Source organism: Leptodactylus fuscus, chromosome 2 (assembly GCF_031893055.1).
Source record: "Leptodactylus fuscus isolate aLepFus1 chromosome 2, aLepFus1.hap2, whole genome shotgun sequence".
Classification (NCBI taxonomy): Eukaryota; Metazoa; Chordata; class Amphibia; order Anura; family Leptodactylidae; genus Leptodactylus; species Leptodactylus fuscus.
The window spans coordinates 92,157,807-92,177,328 of record NC_134266.1 but is presented as its reverse complement, the minus strand read 5'-3'; the positions used below and the strand labels follow the sequence as shown (position 1 = coordinate 92,177,328).

At 45.0% G+C, this 19,522-nt stretch overlaps 1 pseudogene; it reads right to left on the bottom strand.

Annotated features, from left to right (window-relative positions):
* Positions 1-11,368: 11,368 nt before the first annotated feature.
* On the bottom strand, positions 11,369-15,852 carry LOC142196164 (small ribosomal subunit protein eS26 pseudogene; annotated as a pseudogene).
* Between the last annotated feature and the right edge of the window lie 3,670 nt (positions 15,853-19,522).

Below are 19,522 nucleotides of genomic sequence, written 5' to 3'. Positions count from 1 at the left end.
GAAGAGCAACCTGTCCACCACTTCAATGCGCCGTCATTTGGAATCCAAGCACTGGAATCAGTGGCAGGCAGCAACGGCAGGACAAAGGCCGCCTGCCGTTCACGCCACTGCCACTGCCTCTGCCACTGCCTCTGCCTCTGCCACTGCCACTGCTGACTGTGCTGGCGATGCACTCCAGAGGACGAGCCAGGACACCACTTCATCTGCCTCCGCCACTTTGTTGACTTCTACCTCATCCTCCCCTGGTCCTGTCTTATCTCCTTCTCCTGCACCATCAAAGGCACCATCAGGCGTTTCTTTACAACAACCCACCATCTCTCAGACATTGGAGCGGCGGCAGAAATACACTGCTAACCACCCACACGCGCAAGCCTTGAACGCCAACATCGCTAAACTGCTGGCCCAGGAGATGTTGGCGTTCCGGCTTGTTGAAACTCCCGCCTTCCTGGACCTGATGGCAACTGCGGCACCTCGCTATGCCGTCCCTAGCCGTCACTACTTCTCCCGGTGTGCCGTCCCCGCCTTGCACCAGCACGTGTCACTCAACATCAGGCGGGCCCTTAGTTCCGCGCTTTGCACAAAGGTCCACTTGACCACCGACGCGTGGACAAGTGCATGCGGACAGGGACGCTACATTTCACTGACGGCACACTGGGTGAATGTAGTTGAGGCTGGGACTGCTTCCCAAACTGGCCCGGTGTACCTCGTCTCCCCGCCTAACATTCCTGGCAGGGACACGAGAAGAACACCCCCCTCCTCCTCCTCCTCTACCGCCTCCTCCTCCGCCACCGCCTCCTCCTCCGCCACCGCCTCCTCCTCCGCTGTTAGATTGACCCCAGCTACGAGTTGGAAACGTTGCAGCACTGGCGTTGGTAGACGTCAGCAGGCTGTGCTGAAGCTGATCAGCTTGGGGGACAGACAGCACACTGCCTCCGAGGTGAGGGATGCCCTCCTCGATGAGACGGCAATATGGTTTGAGCCGCTGCACCTGGGCCCAGGCATGGTCGTTTGTGATAACGGCCGGAACCTGGTAGCAGCTCTGGAGCTTGCCGGACTCCAACATGTTCCATGCCTGGCCCACGTCTTCAACCTAGTGGTGCAACGTTTCCTAAAGAGCTACCCCAATGTTCCAGAGCTACTGGTGAAAGTGCGGCGCATGTGCGCCCACTTTCGCAAGTCGACAGTAGCCGCTGCTAGCTTAAAATCTCTCCAGCAACGCCTGCATGTGCCACAACACCGGCTTTTGTGCGACGTCCCCACACGCTGGAACTCAACGTTTCAGATGTTGAATAGAGTGGTTGAGCAGCAGAGACCTTTGATGGAATACCAGCTACAAAACCCTAGGGTGCCACAAAGTCAGCTGCCTCAGTTTCACATCCATGAGTGGCCATGGATGAGAGACCTTTGTGACATCCTACGGGTCTTTGAGGAGTCCACAAGGAGGGTGAGCTCTGAGGATGCGATGGTGAGCCTTACAATCCCGCTCTTGTGTGTTCTGAGAGAATCCCTGATTGACATCAGGGATAACTCAGATCACACAGAGGAGTTAGGGATAGCATCCGATCCGTCACAGCTGGAGAGTAGGTCCACACATCTGTCCGCTTCACTGCGTTTAATGGAGGAGGAGGAGGAGGAGGAGGAGGAAGAAGAGTTGTCCGATGATGTGATGGTGATACAGGAGGCTTCCGGGCAACTTCGAATCGTCCCATTGTTGCAGCGCGGATGGGTAGACATGGAGGATGAGGAGGAAATGGAGATTGAACTTTCCGGTGGGGCCAGAGGAGTCATGCCAACTAACACTGTGGCAGACATGGCTGAGTTCATGTTGGGGTGCTTTACAACCGACAAGCGTATTGTCAAAATCATGGAGGACAACCAGTACTGGATCTTTGCTATCCTTGACCCCCGGTATAAAAACAACATCTCGTCTTTTATTCCGGTAGAGGGGAGGGCCAATCGCATCAATGCTTGCCACAGGCAATTGGTGCAGAATATGATGGAGATGTTTCCAGCATGTGACGTTGGCGGCAGGGAGGGCAGTTCCTCCAGTAGGCAACCAAGTTCTCACCGGTCCACACAAACGAGGGGCACACTGTCTAAGGTCTGGGACACCTTGATGGCACCCCCTCGCCAAAGTGCCGCCACGGAGGGTCCTAGTGTCACCAGGCGTGAGAAGTATAGGCGCATGTTGCGGGAATACCTTTCCGACCACAGCCCTGTCCTCTCCGACCCCTCTGCGCCCTACACGTATTGGGTGTCGAAGTTGGACCTGTGGCTTGAACTTGCCCTATATGCCTTGGAGGTGCTGTCCTGTCCTGCCGCCAGCGCTCCCTCCACCATGAATTGGTCCAAACTTGGCTGTTTAGAGGCTCCCTCCACCATTAATTGGTCCAAACTGGGCTGGTTAGAGGCTCCCTCCACCATGAATTGGTCCAAACTGGGTTTTTTAGAGGCTCCCTCCACCATGAATTTGCCCAAACTGGGCTGTTTAGAGGCTCCCTCCACCATGAATTTGCCCAAACTGGGCTGGTTAGAGGCTCCCTCCACCATGAATTGGTCCAAACTGGGGTTTTTAGAGGCTCCCTCCACCATGAATTGGTCCAAACTTGGCTGTTTAGAGGCTCCCTCCACCATGAATTGGTCCAACTGGGGTGGTTAGAGGCTCCCTCCACCATTAATTGGTCCAAACTGGGCTGGTTAGAGGCTCCCTCCACCATTAATTGGTCCAAACTGGGCTGGTTAGAGGCTCCCTCCACCATGAATTGGTCCAAACTGGGTTTTTTAGAGGCTCCCTCCACCATGAATTTGCCCAAACTGGGCTGTTTAGAGGCTCCCTCCACCATGAATTGGTCCAAACTGGGCTGGCTAGAGGCTCCCTCCACCATGAATTTCCCAAAACTTGGCTGTTTAGAGGCTCCCTCCACCATTAATTGGTCCAAACTGGGCTGGTTAGAGGCTCCCTCCACCATGAATTGGTCCAAACTGGGGTTTTTAGAGGCTCCCTCCACCATGAATTGGTCCAAACTTGGCTGTTTAGAGGCTCCCTCCACCATGAATTGGTCCAAACTGGGGTGGTTAGAGGCTCCCTCCACCATTAATTGGTCCAAACTGGGCTGGTTAGAGGCTCCCTCCACCATTAATTGGTCCAAACTGGGCTGGTTAGAGGCTCCCTCCACCATGAATTTGCCCAAACTGGGCTGTTTAGAGGCTCCCTCCACCATGAATTTGCCCAAACTGGGCTGGTTAGAGGCTCCCTCCACCATGAATTGGTCCAAACGGGTTTTTAGAGGCTCCCTTCACCATGAATTGGTCCAAACTTGGCTGTTTAGAGGCTCCCTCCACCATGAATTGGTCCAAACTGGGTTTTTTAGAGGCTCCCTCCACCATGAATTTGCCCAAACTGGGCTGTTTAGAGGCTCCCTCCACCATGAATTTGCCCAAACTGGGCTGGTTAGAGGCTCCCTCCACCATGAATTGGTCCAAACTGGGGTTTTTAGAGGCTCCCTCCACCATGAATTGGTCCAAACTTGGCTGTTTAGAGGCTCCCTCCACCATGAATTGGTCCAAACTGGGGTGGTTAGAGGCTCCCTCCACCATGAATTGGTCCAAACTGGGCTGGTTAGAGGCTCCCTCCACCATGAATTTGCCCAAACTGGGCTGTTTAGAGGCTCCCTCCACCATGAATTGGTCCAAACTGGGTTTTTTAGAGGCTCCCTCCACCATGAATTTGCCCAAACTGGGCTGTTTAGAGGCTCCCTCCACCATGAATTGGTCCAAACTGGGCTGGTTAGAGGCTCCCTCCACCATGAATTTCCCAAAACTTGGCTGTTTAGAGGCTCCCTCCACCATTAATTGGTCCAAACTGGGCTGGTTAGAGGCTCCCTCCACCATGAATTGGTCCAAACTGGGGTTTTTAGAGGCTCCCTCCACCATGAATTGGTCCAAACTTGGCTGTTTAGAGGCTCCCTCCACCATGAATTGGTCCAAACTGGGGTGGTTAGAGGCTCCCTCCACCATTAATTGGTCCAAACTGGGCTGGTTAGAGGCTCCCTCCACCATTAATTGGTCCAAACTGGGCTGGTTAGAGGCTCCCTCCACCATGAATTTGCCCAAACTGGGCTGTTTAGAGGCTCCCTCCACCATGAATTTGCCCAAACTGGGCTGGTTAGAGGCTCCCTCCACCATGAATTGGTCCAAACGGGTTTTTAGAGGCTCCCTTCACCATGAATTGGTCCAAACTTGGCTGTTTAGAGGCTCCCTCCACCATGAATTGGTCCAAACTGGGGTGGTTAGAGGCTCCCTCCACCATTAATTGGTCCAAACTGGGCTGGTTAGAGGCTCCCTCCACCATTAATTGGTCCAAACTGGGCTGGTTAGAGGCTCCCTCCACCATGAATTGGTCCAAACTGGGGTTTTTAGAGGCTCCCTCCACCATGAATTGGTCCAAACTTGGCTGTTTAGAGGCTCCCTCCACCATTAATTGGTCCAAACTGGGCTGGTTAGAGGCTCCCTCCACCATGAATTGGTCCAAACTGGGTTTTTTAGAGGCTCCCTCCACCATGAATTTGCCCAAACTGGGCTGTTTAGAGGCTCCCTCCACCATGAATTGGTCCAAACTGGGTTTTTTAGAGGCTCCCTCCACCATGAATTGGTCCAAACTGGGCTGGTTAGAGGCTCCCTCCACCATGAATTGGTCCAAACTGGGGTGGTTAGAGGCTCCCTCCACCATTAATTGGTCCAAACTGGGCTGGTTAGAGGCTCCCTCCACCATTAATTGGTCCAAACTGGGCTGGTTAGAGGCTCCCTCCACCATTAATTGGTCCAAACTGGGCTGGTTAGAGGCTCCCTCCACCATGAATTTGCCCAAACTGGGCTGTTTAGAGGCTCTCTCCACCATGAATTTGCCCAAACTGGGCTGGTTAGAGGCTCCCTCCACCATGAATTGGTCCAAACTGGGGTTTTTAGAGGCTCCCTCCACCATGAATTGGTCCAAACTTGGCTGTTTAGAGGCTCCCTCCACCATTAATTGGTCCAAACTGGGCTGGTTAGAGGCTCCCTCCACCATGAATTGGTCCAAACTGGGTTTTTTAGAGGCTCCCTCCACCATGAATTTGCCCAAACTGGGCTGTTTAGAGGCTCCCTCCACCATGAATTGGTCCAAACTGGGGTGGTTAGAGGCTCCCTCCACCATTAATTGGTCCAAACTGGGCTGGTTAGAGGCTCCCTCCACCATTAATTGGTCCAAACTGGGCTGGTTAGAGGCTCCCTCCACCATGAATTTGCCCAAACTGGGCTGGTTAGAGGCTCCCTCCACCATGAATTGGTCCAAACTGGGTTTTTTAGAGGCTCCCTCCACCATGAATTTGCCCAAACTGGGCTGGTTAGAGGCTCCCTCCACCATGAATTGGTCCAAACTGGGGTTTTTAGAGGCTCCCTCCACCATGAATTTGCCCAAACTCTGCTGGTTAGAGGCTCAATCCACCCTGATTTTCAAAACAAATGTTGGTGCCAACCTCAACTTACTACAAGGGCCAAATTCACTGCTGGTGACAAGCTCTCCTCACTGCAAGTGCCAAATACACATGTTTCAAGGTGTTTTCCTACTGTCAGAGAGGTGGTATTGAGTGTGTAAAGTGTGTAGTTGTTAGGCTGTGATGTTGGGGTAATAGAGGGTCTTTGGTGTGTTAGATGCCCCCAGACATGCTTCCCCTGCTGTCCCAGTGTCATTCCAGAGGTGTTGGCATCATTTCCTGGGGTGTCATAGTGGACTTGGTGACCCTCCAGACACGGATTTGGGTTTCCCCCTTAACGAGTATCTGTTCCCCATAGACTATAATGGGGTTCGAAACCCGTTCGAACACACGAACATTGAGCGGCTGTTCGAATCGAATTTCGAACCTCGAACATTTTAGTGTTCGCTCATCTCTACTTAAGACGCAAAAACTGACTGTAAGGAACCGCAGCTTTAACATGGTTTGGATGAAAACTATCATTATGTAATAAAGCATTGGTGGCAGTGGGTTTCATAGAACCCTTAGTTGTGATGGAGCCACCTTCCACCATCATTGTGACATCCAATAGATAGATAGATGTTTAGATCATTCACCCCGGTCACTCTGGCACCGAACCAGGTTGCAGGCAGGCAGCACTTGACAGTGGCCTCCTGCTGTCCTGCACCTTAATCCTATGAACTATAAACTATCTCCCAGTAGTCCCTGAAGAGCCAATTTAGTTGGCGAAACGCGTAGGTAGGGATAGATAGCAGGTATTATGTACTAGGTGCTGGTTAACGGGGTGAATGATCTAAACATCTATCTATAGCAATCAGCACTGATCACTTGTTGAGATGTGTATATTGAAAGACATTTAACTCGCACTGTCTGGATGATGGAGTGTTGGAATCTTTTCCTCGTCATCTGTACACCAGGAGTTGGTCTGAATGTACATCTATTGCCAGCTATTATAATATAGAGTGCGGATAGTGCATATACCGGCTTTATAGACATTTACCCTTGTGGTTAGTCAGTTGTAAGATCACATTGGTCTGAATGATATGGCAATGTGAGCGCTGTATTTGTTACCCCCTTGGCATATAGCAGTCTAAATTGAGGCTAGGGGATGGGATCTTTCTTTATCTACCCCTGGGACTCATCCATTAATGTAGAACCCTATGTCTAGTGGGGAAGAATAGTGGGTATAAGACTATACATATATGTCACACTATGTAGCGATAAGTATATCTTTTTCTGCAGGGTGAATACATCTTATCCACTTTCCTTTCCTGAGCGCTTTTTAGCCTATGTTTTTTGGCTTTTAAAGTATTTATTTCTCACAAGAGGCTACGTACCTCAAATAAAAAGTTTGATATTAGTTAGGGGGCATTCACACTACCGTCAGTGGCCGACAGGTAGTGTCCGCTCCTAGTGTCCATTCAAAATCTTGCACGGACATTAGGAGCAGACATTAGTTGTGTCCGTGACACTTGTCATTCACTTAAATGGCGATCGGGTGCGTTCTATTGCACTTCGTGCCTGTCCTTCACTGTCCGCTTGTAAAGATGTCCAACTTTTCAAGCGGACAGAAAAACCCGACATGTAGGTTTTTTCTGTCCGCTTGAAAAGTCGGACATCTTTACAAGCGGACAGTGAAGGAAGGGGACGGAGTGCAAAAGAACACACCCGATCATCATTTAAATGAATGACAAGTGTCACGGAATGTCCGTGCGAGATTTTGAACAGACACTAGGAGCGGACACTACCTGTCGGACACTGACGGTAGTGTGAACACCCCTTAGTTCACTATTTTTGTTTATTTGATTATCTTTACCAAAAACAGATGTAAATTTCATATTCATTTTCTCACCCCTCATTGAGGTATTCTACAAAATCAGTAAATTTGGATGATGTGCCGGCCTACATGATGAACACATGAACATACAAACTCCCTGCAGATAAGCTAAGATAATCCTTTAATAGTCCCACAATGGGGAAATTTCAGTGATACAGTTTCATAGATGGTACAGTAGTATATAACAAGAGAGAAAACACATACAAGCTCATGGCAGATAGTGAAATACTAGGAATCATAGCAACTAAAAACGAAAGAAACACAGACACACTGCAGGATCATTTAGTTCTCTGTGCGGAGTGATGTTAATAATACAGCCCAACCATGGTTGGAGGACACGAGGAGGGGGTCACAGCATGTGGATATAACAGGCAGAAATGTTTTCTGCAGAGGCGGGGGACATAGGCAGCTATCATGATAACATGTGGTAGTTCCTTTGGTGGGTGGTGAGAGCTCATGCTCACAGCTGATAGTTCGGTATCTTGCATCAGCGCTATTGTCCATTAACCACAAAAAATGCCCCAAATGTCCTTCATCACAAGCCCTCCTCTTTTCTTCTTACCACTGTGTTCTACTGCCCAAAGAAGTCTGAAGCCATCCAGGTAGACAGGGTGCTGCTCTCTTGCCAAGCTTCCATAAACTCGGGTTATGTGTGTGATGGTAGGTTCCCAGGTTGTAACAGAGTCCCAGGTGTCCACAGTAAAAGAAAGACATACCAGTCAGCTGTAGGTATCTTCACACATCAGCAATAGATGCCAAAAATCATCTCTTTGAAAGAAGAAGTCCACACTTCCATGCAGGTTTCTCATCCATGCCGCATGGTGACCATGCTGTCCTTAGCTCATGGGGGGATGGTAACAGGCACATGTGCACACACTGAATCAGGTCTTGAGTCTTGTCCACGCTTTAACAATAGAAACAAAAGGAAAAAAAGTACTCCACAGGGTCTTCCATTCGATTTATAGCTGCTAATTCATAGTGCTAGTTTGCTTGGTTAGAGGATTTTTGAAGATACAGACAAAAAGAGTGAAAAGGAAGGTAAAGGTTGCTCTCAGCTTGGAGCTCTGTATCAAGGCAGCCACTCAATGAGGCGCCATCTTGGAAAATGTTGATCATGACAGGTTTTGAACCCATGATACCAGCGCTGTAAGGCTGCAGTGCTAACCACTGAGCCACTATGTTACCCCTAATGCTTGAGCATTTTTGAACAGTGTAACACCAAAGATGATGACTCGCCCACCTGCTGAGACGTCATCATATAGAGATGTCCCAGCAAGTGGATGGGCCAGCGAACAACCAACGTCCAACAGACAGGTCAAAAGAGAAGCATGCAAATGCCATTGTGAAGGTAACCACACCACACTAAACATAAAAGCAACATTAAAAAAATAGTGCACATGCGCGTAACCACTCTATTCACACATGGACTTAGTACCCTTGTTCTCATTGAAATACTGTAATACACGTAATTGGGGGCAACATAACTTTAACCACTTCAGTACCGGGCCAATTTGTGCTCCAGGACCAGACACATTTTAGGTTTATTTTGTATGTGCGGTTTTGAGGGCTGTAACATTTTTCCCGTATGTCTCAGTCAACTAATTTTTGCGTCTTTTTTCGGGGACACGTAGGGCTTTATTTTTATGTTATCTTTATTTTCGAATGTGTTTTAATTTTTTTTATATCTGGGAAAATATAAACATTGTGTCTGGTTTTCAATTTTTTTTTTTTAATTTAATAACACAAAGTGTCACTGAAAAACTTTATAATATAGTTTTTTCTCTCCGTTACGGTAATTTTTATTTTGTATGGTGTCGTCGGGGGTGGGGCTATAACCTTTAATAACGGCGTTTTATTAGCGTATTATTTATTTATTTTTTATTATTATTTTATTTACATTTTTTTAAAACTTTTTTATTATATTTTTATTTTTTATTTTTTTCAGATTGTGTCCCCATAAGGTAATAAGAGACCTTTGGGGACATCTGATCACTTTTTTTTTTGTACTGGAGGCTGATTTCTCCTATAACTGGGGCTGCTACATTTAACCTCAGATACAGGAGGAATACAGCCTCCTGCACACTGTATACATAGCTAAATTGAGCTGATCTGAGTCCTGTAGGACCCAGCAGCTCTGGTAAGACTCTGCTCCCAGCGGATCACGTGTCCGCCGGGTCAGAGGGCAGCTGAATTATGGCTGCGTCCATAGCTGTGTATACACAGCGGATCGAGATGGCAGGGGAGGTAATAAATCTGCCCTGTCTTCTCTTTGGGAGCTCCGGCTGAAGTTACAGCCAGCTCCTAGTGAAAGCTCACACAATCTCCGTGCAGCTGCTGTGTTCTGATGGATGTACAGGTACGTCCTGTCAGAACTAGGCAACCACTTCCCGGACGTATATAGTCTATGGGCGGTCCGGAAGTGGTTAACAAACCTTATTCTAAATTCAATATGTGATTTATCTCTCCTAGATAATACCCTAAAACCAAGGGGGAATTACTGTTTTTGTGTGTTTTTCCCTACAAAACAAAGGAATGAAAATGTATCAAAAATTGTTAAGTACGTTAAAATAATGAAATCCTTATACAACCCTATCAACCAAAAATGGCTCTCAAAATGAAGTGGCACATTATTATATAAATAATTATTTCTTTCGGGACAGATATGATTGCATCTACTGAGTAACATGTAAAAAGAATTTCTTTTTTTTTTCAACAAGACGAAACACCTAGTGACACCATCAGGGATTTACCTGGGTGTGTAGAAGGCATGTCATGTCTACAGGTCATGTGCTGTATTTACATTCCAGTTCCTGAAAGCGTGGAAGGAAACTTGATGAAACCTGAATATTAGATATCCACAGGAAATAGCTGCTATTGATCCAGATTATGTTATATGTATTGTTACCGGTGATGTGGTAGACCTGGGAAATGTTCCCTTAGGTAGAAAAATATCGCCTCAAAATAACGTGAATATTTATTTTCAACATGTGAAAAAAATGGAATAAAACATTAAATGAAAAAATAAAAGATTTTTGGATTTGCCTTCTGTTTTAGATCTATTGTTCTTTCCTCAGGTAGCAATCTGTTGACCATGTTTATTAATGTTTAATTTCATTTTATTTTATTTATTTTTGATTTGGGGAAAAAAAGTTATTTCTTTTACATTTTTATTGTGCACTAATCATCATAACTATTGTTAAAGTTTATTATTAAAATTAAGGTATTGTGTTTGTGGTAAAATCCTTGTAAGCAACAATAAGCTTTAATTGCAACTAGAGATGAGTGAACACTAAAATGTCCGAGGTTCGAAATCCGATTTGAACAGCCGCACACTGTTCGACTATTCGAACGGATTTCGAACCCCATTATAGTCTATGGGGGGAAATGCTCGTTTCTGGGGTACGCAAAATTCGATAAAATTATACTTACCAAGTCCACGAGTGACGGTCGGGCTGAATTCTCCTTGAAGTCTTCTCCCGATGCATTGTCCCCGCGTCTTCCTCCAGCTGGAATTCACTCCGCCTAGGCATCAGGCGCCCGGCCCGACGCCTGAGCAGAGCCGACTGTGCATGCGAGGCCGGATGCCTAGGCAGAGAGAATTCCAGCTGGAAGACGCCGCGGGGACGCTGCACGGAGAAGACTTCTAAAGGTAAAAGAAGAACCAGCGTTGATTGGCAGAATGTATAGCATTCTACCAATCAACGCTGGTTCTGCATTGAACCTTAAACTTCGAACAGTTAGTAGTGTTCGATCGAGTACGAGTATTTCGAATACCTTAGTATTCGATCGAACACCTACTCGATCGAACACTATTTGCTCATCTCTAATTGCAACGTATAAAAAGTTGAATGGCAGACAACAGAGATTTATCCAATCTATTAATGTCACCCAAAACAGCTACAGTAGTACAATGTGCTGAAATAGTTAATACTACATGATAGTAAGGTTCAGAACGGAATTCATCACAGCTTGCTGGATATGGGGCTACGTAGCCACATAGTACACTATTCTAATTTATTTTTATTTTTTCTTTTGGACAGTTTATTGGACAAGATGCATCTTAACCAGTCTTTCTACAATTGTTTTGGTGGAGCTCTTGGAGGTGCACCCACTGGTCTAAACCTTGGAGGTGGTGTACGATCCTTACGAGCTTCACAGGAATGGTTTCTGACCACCTTGCTGTGAATGGTGCAGCTGACGCAGTAGTGCAGCTTCACATACAATTTGGGCAGGGCATAGGAATCAAAGACACTGGCATCAGAGATATCCCTGACAGCCATAGCCTCAACAATATTCCTGATCACAAACTTCTTGATGGGTTTGTCCATGGGGACGCAACGAGCACAGTTGGTGAAGCAGATTGGCTGGACATGTCTACGGCCCTTCTTGGCACGTCCGTTGTTCCTTCTTTTCTTGGACTCGAAGGCTGAAAAGAGCCTATTCTACTTTAAAGGTATTGATAGGGACATATGGATCCCTCCGTATGTTGTAGAGGTCCTAATTAGATAATTAATTAACAGGCCTAGATGGACTGCAGCCATCTTCTTTAAACCTGGAGAACTGATTAAAGACACAAGATGGTAGTGTATCAAAAGAGTTCTGATTTTATTATAAGAAAAAGGTAGTTTAAATACATTACAGACAAAGAGCTGGCTTGGCTATTCTAATTAGTACAATCATGATTGGTCATAGAGATATAAGATAAGCCTGGCACATGACTATTGGCTGAAGCTCATTATAATCTGCATCTCATTATAGCTTTCCAAACTGGGATGGACTTTCCCATGAAACAAAGAAGGATTCAAAATACTTATGTGTGAGCTAACATCCCAGACTGTCTATATGTATATATCATGGCAAAAGAGATAAGATGACATGTTCCAACTTAATTAACAATGAGCTACATAGATTCTGTCTATACACACTCTAAGTGACCTTCATAAACCATAAAATATGACAGAGTGCCCAGATACCATAAGATTAATACTTTTGTTGGTTATGTGTCCATACATCATGTAAAGGAGGTAAGAGATATACAAAGTCAGCTGCATCTTCTCAAAATGAGGCCCTTGAGAGATAAGGATTAGCAACCTCTGCATTAACGTTCATTATCACATTCCTTAAAGTCTAACAAAGGGCCTCCTTGACTTAAGCAGAAAAATACATACTTATGTGAAAGAGTACAAGATGGCTGCCAAAATACAAAGATGGAGGACTTAACTCTAACAGTATTTATTGAATGTAACACAAGTACAAAGGAAAGGAGAAGTGTACAAAATAAAAAGACCCACAGAGTAACAGTATATCATTGCATCATTGTCAATATGAATGAACAATTAGAGGTATCAATATATTGCAGATAAAACTGTAATATGTTTACCATAAAAATGTCTATGATAAGAGAGATTGTAGGGCTTAAAAGGTATGTAACCAGTGGTGAACCCAGGAGGAAGTGAGGATAGTGCTGTAGCTAGTTAAAATAAGGAAAAGGGAAGCCGCTGCTAGGAAGAGAGAGCCAGGATTCTATGACCACATCAGGAACTTCCAATTGAAGGCAATAGGACATGCCTGGGACATTAACCCTATTAACCCAAGAAGACCACACTTTATCGAAATGACGTCATTAGTATTCTCACAAACCATAATGGAATAGTACACTATTTTAGATAATGAAAACTTTATATAATGATCTCATAGCTCACATATTTTACTGAATTCTGTGTCTTCATTTGCATGATAAATGTGTGTCTTGCCTCAGACAAACTTTCTCAGAAAGTTTTAAGCTGCATTGAGATGATGCAATCAAACCTGTACGCATCACTTCCTACAATTGTTGGAAGTACTTTCCATAAGTGATTCATCAATGAGGGTGCCCCAGGCAGTCCTTCACGACAGCACAACCAGTCAGGTAGCATATTTCAAGATCTTCTTCTTATTTTCATAATATTACACTATTATCTCGTTCCCTCTTGCTCTCTCTCTCTCTCTGTATATATTTATATACTGTACATATTATATATACACTCAGATGTAGAACTCAGTGGCGGAACTAGGGATGGCTGGGCCCCAAGGCAAACATTTGACATGGGAAGAACCCCCCCCCCCAACACCCTACCCCGCACAAGCTGCATTCTTGCACACACTATTACTTGTATATACCATAGTGGCCCCTACACACACTATTATGCGCCATGGTGGCCCCTACACACACTACTATGCCCCATAGTGGTCCCTGCACACAATATTATGCCCTATAGTGGTCTGTACACACTATTATGCCCCAACTTTTCAGACCTCAGAGTATAATGATTGAGACTCAGGGGGATACAAATATAAAAAACAATATTATTTACCTCTCCCTGGCTCTGGCGCACTATCCGCTACTTTTGGCCATCTTCAATGTTGGACCAGACGTCTAGTGAGTCAGGCCTGTGTTGCGACACATAACGACGCCGGCCTGTTCTGCCTGATGTCTGGGACATCACCAAACGGGCCACTGCCGGAGCACAGGAGAGGTAAGTAACCGTTTTTTATGTTCCCTCATCTTCCCATGCCCTCTGAGAAGACCCCAAGTATAATGATACCAGTGTTCATTGGGGTTCGCCGGCCTGTTTCCTCACTTACCAATCCTGGCTCCTGATCACAGCAGATGGGGAAGCACAGGCGGCAGTGAGCAGGAATGGGGATCATTAAGTAAATAGATCTACTTTTCTGTTGGTATCTTCCATACGGACACCGTGAGGAAAGCACACAAACCCCATTATAGTCTATGAGGTCAGTGTGCTTTCACTCCACACCGCTTGCCAATGCGTTTGGTATTCCGTTTGGGCGGGCTCCCCATGTGGACTCCCCCGAACGGATTACCAACTCAGATGTGAACGAGGCCTTAAGCTATTTTAAAATGGAAATGCTTTGGATACTACTTGCCCTGTATACACGTTGTAGACCTATTCTGGATCCAAGAGAGGTATGTTTATTTAGTGTAGGGTCCCTTCTGAATGAGGTCACCTTGTTATGGCAGGTGGGCTTCATACTGTTTGATCAAATGTGTATAATGGAGAACCTCTAATTTATAAGTGTGGTTTATAGATAATAGTTGATTTTAACAATAACACTGATGCCTTCACGTGCGCAGAGTGCTATTGCATTTTCTTGTATTTGTCTAAATGTATGAGTATACATTAGGGTTAAGCAATCGGGATTGGAAAAGATCGGATTCCAATTGGCGATCAAGCAAATTTCACGATCGCGAGCAGGATCGGCTGGAAAACGATCAGAAATCGGATTTTAAAATTGATCCTGAAATCTCAACATCGGCTAAACCCTAGTCTTAACCCTTTAAAGGAATATTCCCACAAACATAATTTTTTTCAAAGGTATTCTACCACTAAATATGTATTTTTTGTGCTTTAGACTTCGGAATAGCCTTTAGAAAGGCTATTCGTCTCTTACCTTTAGACATGGTTTCCGCGCCGTCGTTCCTTAGAAATACCGTTTTTTACCAGTATGCAAATGAGTTCTCACTGCTGCCAGAGAACTCCCTCCATCAACGCCTCCATCTTCAGCTGCATCCTCCCTGTGCATGCCGACCGGCAGCCATTTTTTCGAGGCCGCAATTGCGTGCACATACAGTATGCTCCTCTAAGTCTACACCGAACAAAAAATGGCCGCTGGCCGGCATACGCAGTCGGCTCTACTAGTGTCTCACTGGCAGAGCCGACTGCGCAGGCATCGGAGCTGACCCAGACGGGAGATGACGAGAGAAGGGAAGGATGCAGCTGAAGATTGAGACATCGCTGGAGAGAGTTCTCTGGCAGCAGTGTGAACGCCAGCATAACTGTTTGAGCGCTGGGGCCCGCCCCCATTGCTGCGAGAGAACTCATTTGCATACCGGTAAAAAACGGTATTTCTAAGGAAAGGCGGCGCGGAGACCATGTCTAAAAAGAGACGAATAGCCTTTCTAAAGGCTATTCCGACGTCTAAAGCACAAAAAATACATATTTAGTGGTAGAATCCCTTTAAATTTGTAGATATCTGTTTCCGGCAGCCAATTCCTTTTTCCGATTTTTTTTCACTGCCTACATTGTTGTAGTTCCTGTCCCAATTTTTTAGTGAGTTTGCCACCTAGTGTTTGATTGGAATCGAACACCTAGAACGGCCTGATATTCGATCGAATATCAATTCGATCGAACGCCGTTCGCTCATCTCTAGTTGCAACCTGTTGCACCTCCCCGGAGTCTGTGGGAAAACACAGTACATGACATTGCGAGACTTGAGGAATTGCTCAGCTGGACGAGGAGAACACACGACCGATACGAGAAAGTCCGTGGCGCGCCTACTGGAAACAGACGCGCCCTTAGTGATGTGACACATCCCCTCTTCGAGTTGGAGAGTAGCACAGATGTTTCATCCTACCCTGCCTCTCAACTTGATCTTGACTTACCTTGACTTACCCTGTTTCTTGAATCCTTTACTATCACCTCCTTGTTTCTCCCCTCTTGACATTGTTATAATTACGCACAGATAAAGTGCTAATACTACTTTTGTGGTTGTACTATGTGCTTGCAGCTGGTTTTTATTTGTACCACCTGATTGGATAATATACCTGTATGTACCTCGCTGATTGTACCCTCCTCCCCTCTTCTCTTACATCCCCTTCCGTTCATATTGAAAAACCAATAAAGACTTTTGAATTAAAAAAAATAAAAAAATAGACTGGGCTGATCACCTGGAGGTGCTGCACAGAAAGGGCCACAGCAGACTCTACCTGCTCAGGAGGATGAGGGCCTTCGAAGTCCAGGGGCCACTTCTTAGGGCCTTTTTCAACTCTGTGCTTGCCTCAGCCATCTTTTTTGGTGTGGCCTGCTGGGGGAGCAGTATATGAGCCAGGGACAGAAATAGACTTGACAGGCTGATCAGAAGGGTCAGCTCTGTCCTGGGAGCCCCTTGGACCCAGTACAGGTGGTGGGTGACAGACGGATACTGTCCGTGGTGACTTCCATGCGGGAGAACAAATCCCACCCCATGTATGAGACCTTGATGGCACTTGGTAGCACTGTAAGTGACCGTCTGCTTCACCCCAACAAAACTAATGATTATGATTATGAAGTCTTCCTTCTTTCTTTCTGCTTATGTGCCTTAGCTGCTATGGACTCCTAGTATATCTTCTCTTCTCAGCTTATGTGTGTCTACGTCTGTAATATATTATTGTGTATTATCCTGTATCTGTATTACTATGCTGCTGTAACATACTGAAATTTCCCCACTGTGGGACTATTAAAGGATTATCTCTCTCTCTCTCTCTCTCTCTCTAAATATTTTGTGGTCGCAAGTTGTGGTCTTGATCAGTTGCCAGTGGATACGACCATGAATGCAGGACCTTTCTAACATCCAGAAAATCAGCCATGATGTCCTTATTGTGGCCGGGATATCTTCCGATACATGTAGTGTCTCTGCCGGATAATCCAGATACAATAAGAAAATCATAGCTGGGTTCCTGACAAGTCTCAGACTCTAGAAAGTTTCTACATTGATGGTTGTATCCATTGGCAACCGATCAAGAAAACAGTCTGTCACCAACGAGATGGTTAGAGAAAATCTTTAAAACTCTGCAGAATTTTTAACTACTTATATTTGGAAAAATGTTTAATTTTTAATTATCTTCAAGTATAGATATGATTATGTTCATGGGAATACCTATTTAAGCTGTCAAATTGAAGGTGTTATTTATTTTGCTGAATGTCGTTGTGGTCTGATTTATAAAGGACTTACCTCCTGAGAATTGAGTACTAAGATTCTGGAGCATGTAAGAGACATCAAAAAAGCACTTGAGCCCACTGTGAATAAATCACACTAAAGAAATAATACATTGTTCCGTCTGCCATTCTCATATCTACTGCACATATTCGTTATTGTTTGATTAAGATATTCATTATAGGTTACTTTTTGTATTTTTGGGGTAGCTTTAAATCTTATTTTTAGTGGTTGGAAAATGATAGGTTTAGTAGGCACAGAGTAGCCAGTTTACTATTATATGCTCTCTAAAAGTTCAATCACATTATCAAGGACCACTCTTTGGTAGCCTGACAATGGCCCCTAACCAAAGCTCATGTGATGCTGCAGTGCCCACCACCACATTCTATTTAAATGCATTCGCAGCATCCCAGTGGACACTACTTATATTCTTTTATTTTATTATGTTTGTACCAGTGTGTATATAGTTTGTGTATAGTCGATTGTTTTATATGTGTTTTATGCTTTTTAATTTATATGTTTGTAGCTTCTCATTCGTTTGTGTTCAACTTGGTTTCTTCTTAGTTTCTTCTATCCCTCAGTATTAGGGGACTTGGAACAGCCCTAGCCAATCACTGGCCACTGGATTGGGGTGCAGACTGTAAGGCTCTAGGGGACCATTAGGTTCACACAGAGTTTTTTGGTCAGAAATTTGGTCAGGAATCCGCCTCAAAATCAGCCTCCAAAAAAAGCCTCCCAATAGAGTTCTATTGAGAGGTAGGGTTGAACCGATCTTGAGATTTCAGGATCGTTTTTAAAATCCGATCATTTTCCATTCGAACCCGATCCCAATGCAAGTCAATGGGATTTTTTAAATAATCGAATATCGGATTTTAAAAACTGTTCTATTCACTACACAGCATGGAGTCTAAAAATTGAACGCTTTAATTGTTAGACTCCACGCTGTGTAGTGATTAAAAAATCCCCCGACTACTTAAAGGGGTATTCCCATCAACATAATCATATCTATATTTGTAGATAATTACAAGTTAAACATTTTTGCAAATATAAGTAATTAAAAATTCTGCAAAGTTTTAAAGATTTTCTCTAACTTTCTTAGTGGTGACATTCTTTTATCTTGATCGGTTGCCATGGATATGACCACTAATGCAGAAACTTTCTATGGTCTAGGACTTGTCAGGAACCCAGCCATGATTTTCTTATTGTAGCTGGGATATCAGGCAGGGACACTACATGTATCAGAAGATAACCTGGCCACAATAAGGACATCATGGCTGATTTTCTGACCTTAGAAAGTTCCTGCATTGGTGATCGTATCCATGGCAACCGATCAAGACTGTCACCACTAAGAAAGTTAGAGAAAATCTTTAAAACTCTGCAGCATTTTTAATTACTTATATTTGCAAAAATGATTAACTTTTAATTATCTACAAATTTAAAAATAATTATGTAGATGGGAATACCCCTTTAAGTCCCCCCTGCTGTCCACTTACCTGCACAGATGTTGCCGCTGGTCCGGTCCCCGCTGTTCTCACTCCTGTTCTCGCCTCGCTGCCCCCGCCTCCCAGGTTAGTGTTACAGACCTAGGAAGAAGGCGGAGCTTGTGGTTTAGGAGAGTGTGGGCGGGTACAGGGCGCGATCGCTCAACCCTATTGAGAAGCTTTTTTTTGGAGGCTGATTTTGAGGTGGATTCCTGACCAAATTCCACACCAAAAAACTCAGTGTGAACTCAGCCTTAGAGAGTGCGTAGTGTGACGTCAGTCAAGTGAGATCGATTATGTTTCCTCTGCAGACCCTTACAAGTCACCTGAACCCTTAAAGCAGCCATATCCAGCCCTGAAACAGTGAAGAATCTGCTGTCTGTTCTTTGTTGAGAAGGTGCCTATTTTTGGAGTAAGGTGTGGTTCATAGAACCTATCTTCTAGGACCCTTGTATAACCAGATATCTGAACCCTGAAACTTTTTTTTTTTTTTTAATGTAGATTGTGAGCCCCACATAGAGCTCACAATGTACATTTTTTCCCTATCAGTATGTCTTTGGAATATGGGATGGAAATCCATGCAAACACAGGGAGAACATACAAACTCCTTGCAGATGGTTTTTCTGCCCTTGGCGGGATTTGAACACCAGGACTCCAGCACTGCAAGGCTGCAGTGCTAACCACTGAGCCACCGTGTGGCCCCCTAACCCTGACGCTTTATAAAACCCAACTACCATAACTATGTTGGGTGAGCCTGAGAATTGTATGTCTATTTGGAGTGGAGAAAGGCAACATATACCACCATCTTATAGTGGGCATCTCCCGTTCCAAGTCCTCAAATAAGCAGTACAATGAAAACTACAACCCCCAATGGGAAGCAGCATGAGTTTTGTGTTACAAGTTCACCCAGCAACATTTCATTTAGATTCAACTGCACCATA